This window comes from Hydra viridissima, unplaced genomic scaffold (genome assembly GCF_058129835.1).
Source record: "Hydra viridissima isolate aposymbiotic clone 2 unplaced genomic scaffold, HvirCarnegie_v1 scaffold_10, whole genome shotgun sequence".
Taxonomy (NCBI): domain Eukaryota; kingdom Metazoa; phylum Cnidaria; class Hydrozoa; order Anthoathecata; family Hydridae; genus Hydra; species Hydra viridissima.
Window position 1 is genome coordinate 10,438,956 of NW_028324309.1, and position 7,496 is coordinate 10,446,451.

The window sequence follows — 7,496 nt, forward strand, 5'->3', positions numbered from 1 at the left end:
AAAATCACGTAGGAAACAACGAAGGTTCATTCACCGATCCTCAAACGAAGGTTCATTCACCTATTCTCAAATGGATATTCACAGATTCTCTAATAGATGTTCACAGATTCTCTAATAGATGTTCACAAATTCTCAAATGGATATTCATAGGTTATCAAATCGTTACTTAAAGATTCCTTAACGGATATTTACAGACTCTGGCAAAAAAACAATCAATTAGCTGTCTCTACTCTCAATAATTTCATTAGCATTTGTTTCTACGGTTGACCAAAACAGTTTCACCTAAACATTCTCTTACGAATGTAACAACTTGCATCGTGCATCTTGAGGAATCACAATTCAAACTGAAGGTTGTTTATTTGAGCGCGACTAAGAACTTTTGTGTTCTGATAAACCTTAACAACACAAATAAGTAAAGTATTTGGAACTTTAGTAGCTTAATGAATGCTTAAAGAATTTTCGTTTAGCTACTAAAGGTAATTAATTGAAAAATAAAACACTTCTTGCATCACAGTTTTTTTTTTCCCTAGCTAATTTCAATTAAATCTGATCAATATTTTGAACAAATAGCACCTGGAAAACAACTTTCATTTGGGTAAATGATCTGCTCGGCTTCCATACATATAAGGTTTCGTTCTGTTTTAATCATGACTTCATGGCAGATTTAAAATGTGCCATTTTGAACAACTTCTCCAAAAATTTCTAAAAAAGTAACTATTCCGAAATTCAACATAGAGTCTCAAATCTGGCCTAAGCTACTTTTTTTATATTTTTTAACAAGTATTGTAAAAGTTTGTCAACTTAGATGATTAGGGAAACAATTTGAACATATCTAAGATAAGTTTGCGCTATAGTTGCTCTAATAAAAATACCCAACATTCTAAATCGTCACCACAGTAATAGCTGTGATAACGTGAACATTATTACCAGAATCTTAATGGCTTACCTTTTTAGTATACATAGATTAGCTTGTAAATAAAATAAAAAAGTATAAATCATCAGTGTAAATATGAAATAAATATAAGTAACACAAAAGTTGTTATTCTAAAGTTAACTTTATCAGTTTGTAAGAAAATCTTCCAACTGATCAACGAACAGTTCTTGGCACCTAAGATGATTTTTAGAACTAATGTTTTTTTAATTGTATGATTTAATTGTTCATAAAAACCTCAGTTTGAATGTGTCTTTTTTTTTTTTTTTTTCTACTGATGATCCCAAGTTCATCTGTGAAGCATATTTATTTTTTAAAACCACTTCCGAAAAACATGTCCATCAATAGTAATATCTTGCCAACAATTCTGAATCATTAAATCAAAAACCTTATATAAAAAAATTAAAAAAAAAAAAAAACCAAATAAACATAACCTCCTAATCATTCCATTTTATAGACAACTAGGGTCATAAGATGGGAAAAAATCATTTCCTAAGATAATAGTTTTAACTTTAAGGTGTTTATTTTCTCTATTAAGGCTAATTTATATCGTACCTGTAATCAATTCTATTAATTGTAAACTTATGGAGATCATTTAAAGTGAATTTACTACAAATTACAGTTAATTTACAGAAAAATCTCGTGCACAAATTTTCATATCAAGTTGGGTATGAATTAAATTTGCTTTAACTCTTTAGGGCCCAATGTATTGACTGGCCTGGTGTACTGTTAACATCATTTACATTTTTTTAAATTAAAATTTCTCTAAATATCAATATTTCAGTTTTTGAAATATTTGATCTCTTAAACACTGAGTTTTGTTTTAGAATTTAATTTAATATTAATTATTAACTTGATATCAATTATTAATGTTAATTACTAATTTAACAAATTTAGTAAACTAAGGAAAGAATCGAAAGAATCGTTGAGCTAACCAGTTAAGCTTCCTGAAGTGCAAACTTTTGGACTTTGGACCTTGGACCTTGCAGTTGGGAAAGATGGAATTGCAGACTTTAATTTAAAACAAATTTCTACAGAACGTCCGAGGTTTTTAATTATGTTGATTGTCTCGCTTTTGATACTCGGTTCCCTACTATAAAATTTTGATACTCGGATGTTATAAAATAATTGAAAATTTGATAAATAGCCATTACTAGCGCAGCGTAAACTTTTTAGATTCAATATAAAATCTCTTTGAGGTTCCATCACTAAGAATAACTGATAATTCAAAGAATTATAACCAAAGACGTATGTAATAAGACAGCACCATCAACAATTTCACAATATTTTCTTTAATCAATCAAATCGTTAATAAAATTATCGAAAGTATACATAATATTTAATATAGAACGTTCTTATATTTTACATAAACATTCTTATATCAAATATATTAGTTGTTTTTTTTTTATGTAAAAAAAATCGAAAAATCTTTTTAAAAGATTATAAAAACGTTGATCAAACAATCAAATGTACAATCGTACAAATATATTTAGCTTAATAAATTTCATTCTTGTTGATATAGTCACTTGTTGTAATTTGTTTGTAAATGATTTTTTTTAATAACAGTATTAGAAAAATACAAAACAAACTTTGAAAATTTTGCGCGGATTTTTTGTAAATAATGTGAATAATTTACTCCAAACCAATTACAAAACAAAAAAGTGTTTTTTACTGTGCAATTTATATACAGATCATATACTGTATGCTATGTGTACAATTGCTGTACTATATGTATGTATGCTCGCTGTACTAAATGTATGCTCGCAAAATTATATGTATGTATGCTCGCAAAACTATATGTATGTATGCTCACAAAACTATATGTATGTATGCTCGCAAAACTATATGTATGCTCGCAAAACTATATGCATGTATGCTCGCAAAACTAAGGAAACGTTTTACCAGGAATAAAAATATTTAATAAAAAAAGCAGCAAAAAACAAAACGACTAAAAATATATCAAAATATTCAAGTTGTGTACACTTCTGCACCAAATTACAAATTTTCGCCATCATCAAGAATTGGTGAACGTTTGATCTTCATATTATAAATATCGTTTTTGACAAAAAAAAATAAAGTTCTTTGATTGGTTTCACGGCTTCTATCTTAAAATAAGAAAATAATCACTTTTTACTATAGAAAAAGGAATCAACGTTAACCTTTAAAAAGCTATTTTTCAGTCCTTTTACAATAGTAAGTAAACAAAAAAAGAAAAAAAATGAAAAAAAAGTTGCTGTTGCATGTTTTTTTGCAACATTATTTCATTATTACGCTTCAATGCTGTTTCCAATCTAGCATCAATGTTGTTTCAATACTGTTCTCAACCTGGCGTTAAAGCCGCTTCAATACTGTTCCTAATCTTATGTTAACTTATGTCTTACAAATAGGAAATTTCCTTTATAAAAGACACCATTATGAATTAACAATTCGATAACGGTAAACCATCTCAACACCAAAACAAAATTAAATCATCAAAATCTAAAAAAATAAATTACTTTTAAATCATTACTTGTTTATGGATGAGAAAAGTTCTTCTCGTGACCATTTTTCATTGACTTCGTTTATTCTGCAACAATTTTTACATTTTATTCCATCAGTATGTCCTTTCTTACATGTGTATGGTAACAAAAACCCTCTGGCCACTACCACAGCGTTTGCCATCATAAATGTAAGCAGCGTCCCAGCCGCAAACCCCAAAGTAGCTTCCACCATGACCATGGAAAAATCTCTTTAACTTTCAAATAAAATCTTTAAATGAAGAAGTTTCCTTAAAAACAAATTTTTTTCCTTGTTGCATTAATTTTAAATTATGTTCGTTCATTTTAATAATTTTGTTCAAGCACATTGCTCTTCCTCATTGTAATTCTAACGGAAAATTTCCACTTTGTTTAGAATCATGATAGTAACGCTAGTGAATAATGCTTAAAAATGCGAAGTTGCTGGGGCGGAGAGCTGTTATGTCGGTTGTTCCAATAGACTCACCACATTTACATAAATATTTTAAACCGTCATTAAAAATTTAAATTTTTCTGCTCAAATACCTTATTACGAATACTAATCAATGCTGTATTATTATGCAAAGACTCTCAAATAAACAAATTGTTATGTAAAGATTTTCTCAAATAAATCACTCTAGACATTTAATTGGCACTCAAAAAAAGTAAACTAAACGATAAAATTCACCATCGATAATCGATAAATCACGACAGAAATGCATTAATAATACAATACAAATACACATATAGTGCGTATGAACCGCGCTCACGCACACACAGACTGGTCCAAAACCATATCTTAAAAAAGCATTACACCTTTTTCTAAACGTTTTTTTCAAAACAAAAGGAACCTTTCTCTCACTTAAAAAGATAAAGGTACGAACGGGAGCATTATCGCGTTACTTCACACACAGCGCTTCATAACGGATAAATAGATTACTTATTGACCGATTTACTAATCAGAATAAACTCCTGACGCCTAAGATTGTAATAATCGAAAAAAAAAAAACCTTGCGCAAGATTTTGATTTTCGTTCAAAGTTTTAAATTTCGGATTCGACTTGTACTATCCAGATATGTACTCTATATTATATCATAGGAAATATATCACTGATCTAATCAACAGATGAGAGTTTAAAGAAAGCAAGAATAAGATCTCAAAAGCAGCAGGAAAAGCAAGACAAAATTTTAAAAAGAAAGGAGAGAAAGTTTTTTGGTTTGCTATGATAAATATCCAAGACATCCTAAAGAAGACAAGCCTTAATTTAAACTCATATCATACAGATAAAAAATGTTTGACAGACCAAAGAACCTGTCGTAAGAAGACCCTGGGGAAAAAAGGCAAACAATATACCTAGAGAATGAAGAAAAGACAACAGAGAAGATTGAAATATGAACAGTTAGCTCAAAGAGATTGAACATTTTGTCAAGAAGATTATTTGACAACAGAACTTTAGTTTTTCTTTAGAAATCAATGATGTAAATACTCGCTTAGACTCAGATTGTTCATTTGATAACACCTAGCCAGGTCCAAGTAATGACAAACCACACGGATTTTAGTTAAAGATATTCCCATGACTGCATTTTTCAAAAGTAATTCATCCAAAGATTTGATGCACATATGTACAGATTTGATTCAGTTCAGGCGGAAATATCTGCTAAAGACTTTTCACTGTCTCATTCATTCATTTGGCGAGCCAATTGAATGACTATGGAATGTGTGATGATGTGGAGGGATTATGTTTTTACTCAACTGCCTTAAACACGGGAAAGCACCCTCGGAACTAATATCAGGTTTTGCCAAAAACAGGATTCTATTTTACTGAAGCTTCAAAGAAATGAAGGTAATGACAGAATTTTCCTCAGCTGCACGTTTCCAGGATATAAAAGCCTACTGGCAAGTGGTTCAATACAGAGAGTACATCGAGAACCATGACTCTGGTTTTGATAGAGTTTTAAATGCAATTGAAAGCATCCTGATGTCAATGGAGAGACACCGCTAGTACCTAGCTGAGACCTTAGTTCCACTAGCCCTTATAAAAGCTGATCTTTCTGATGTAGAGCGAGAGAAAATAAGAAAAACATTATTTGAAAACCAGTTTCTGATCAGTTACAACATTCAGAAAAGTAAAACATGTTCAAAGATGTGAACTCTAATCAAGAAAGACCACCAGGTCTTGCCTCATTGATTGGAGAGTACTTTTGGTTGATTTTCAGTTTAGTAAATTTGACCAAGTTAGAGGACAAGTTTTTCAACTTTGGTAATAGTCTGGAAGTTGTTAACAACAGCTCTTAAAGGACTGTAAGGCTTGTTTTAGAATTTGTGAACAATTTTTACAAACTACTCTCTATGCAGCAAAGACAAGCTCTGTGGGATAGCAACGAAGGAGCAGTTGTAATTTCAAATTTGTATACTTATAATAGCATCAACAATAAACGTCTTCATTGCACTCCCATCTTTATTTTATGCCTCCATCCCTCTTTACTTAACACACTTTATATAATTCAATGATAGGCCAAAGGATTTCTAACAATGTTAGAAATCCTTAGGCCTTTCATTAAATTATATAATTTGGCCTAAATAGAAAATCAAATCCCAGTTATATATAGTAAGAAGTTACGTCTCAGTTATATATAGTAATAAAAATTACTTTTTTTGCCCTTGGGTATTCCTCTGCCATAGGAATCCACAGATAGCACTAGTTTATTACAATAGTTCAGTCACCATTCTTTTATGTCAATAAAGTCTTCAGTTTTAGGCCTTCTTGTTTCAAAGTTTTCGTTAGCCCCATAGATAAGATTTTCATACTCAGTTGGTGTGTAAATCCTGTCATTTTTTCAAATATCTTTTCGCTGTCCCAAACATTCTATCATTTGGCAGGAATGAGTGACCTCATTTGGGTTACATACCCAAATGAGGTATCTTATTTATATTGTTACCTAGTTCAGCTACCAATGATAAAAGAACTTGGACCATGGCGTGATTCCGATTTTGGCAAGCACAACCATCTGAAAATAGGTACCGGTCTTTGGCATCATTGACAATATACTTTTTTAATATATTGTCAATGATGCCAAAGACCGGTACCTATTACTTCATTGGGACCTTTGTAAGCAACTCCTTCACAATAAAATACTGAGTTACTTGTTTTTAGATCATATATGCAAAACTCATATACCCATAGTTGACGTAGATAAAAAATTTCCTGGACGGGGTCATGTGGAAATGGCAAATTTTGCATAAAACCAAATGTAATCCTATACACATTCGGATCATTCTTGCATTTAGTATCTTTCTTCCTGTATTTTTTGGTAAAACCAGACATCAATGATGTCTGTGGACTGTGTAAAGAGTTAAAGATTAAACTAATTAATGAAAATGCAAAAAGAGTCTATCAAGTAGATATTGAGATCCATAAAAGACAAGCAAATAAGTAAAATTTGTATTTAATAGAATGATCTGGATATTTTTGTTCGTAAACATCTAACTTGTTTCATAGAAATTCCGTGCATACTGCAAAAAGCTTTCTTGCACACTTTTTTTCTAACACCGTTTATCTTAATGTGATAAATAAAGGTAAATTCTTTTTCTTAAGTTCTTCAGATCTAGGACGTTTTCTCTGTATATCCTTCTATTCAATTAATGAATGCAAGTATGTGTCTAGGGCGTTTTTGCTATCAAATTTGTTAACAATATGATGATATAGAAATTGAGATAATTTACTCAACTACTTTAGTACATGTATAACTAGAGATATAATAAATAATACAAAATATCAACTAGTTTTGTAGCTACCTAGACCTGCTATATTGCTGTAGACTTCCAGCTTATGAATAATATAGAATTTTCTATTTTTATGCTTAACAACAGAAATATATACAGTTAAGGATAAATAACTTATACATAAAAGGAATGTAAATACAATAAAGAAAAAAATAATTTGTCACAGTTTTAAAGAATTTTGCAAAGCAAATTTATGGCAAACCGTAAAAATAACTAAGTATTTAATATTAACATAATTTGATTTACCAGCTAGATATAAACTAAATTGTATTTGACAAAAACAAATG

At 30.2% G+C, this 7,496-nt stretch overlaps 1 long non-coding RNA gene and 1 pseudogene across 1 annotated transcript; one reads left to right on the forward strand and one right to left on the reverse strand.

Moving 5' to 3' along the window:
* Positions 1–2,202: 2,202 nt before the first annotated feature.
* Positions 2,203–3,863, reverse strand: LOC149883096 (uncharacterized). The gene is made up of 2 exons (XR_016456436.1): positions 3,441–3,863; positions 2,203–3,036 (listed from the first exon to the last, which is right to left on the reverse strand). It is a non-coding gene; the product is annotated as an uncharacterized LOC149883096 (long non-coding RNA).
* A 212-nt stretch (positions 3,864–4,075) lies between these two features.
* LOC149883097 (uncharacterized) lies at positions 4,076–5,774 on the forward strand (annotated as a pseudogene).
* Positions 5,775–7,496: the final 1,722 nt, after the last annotated feature.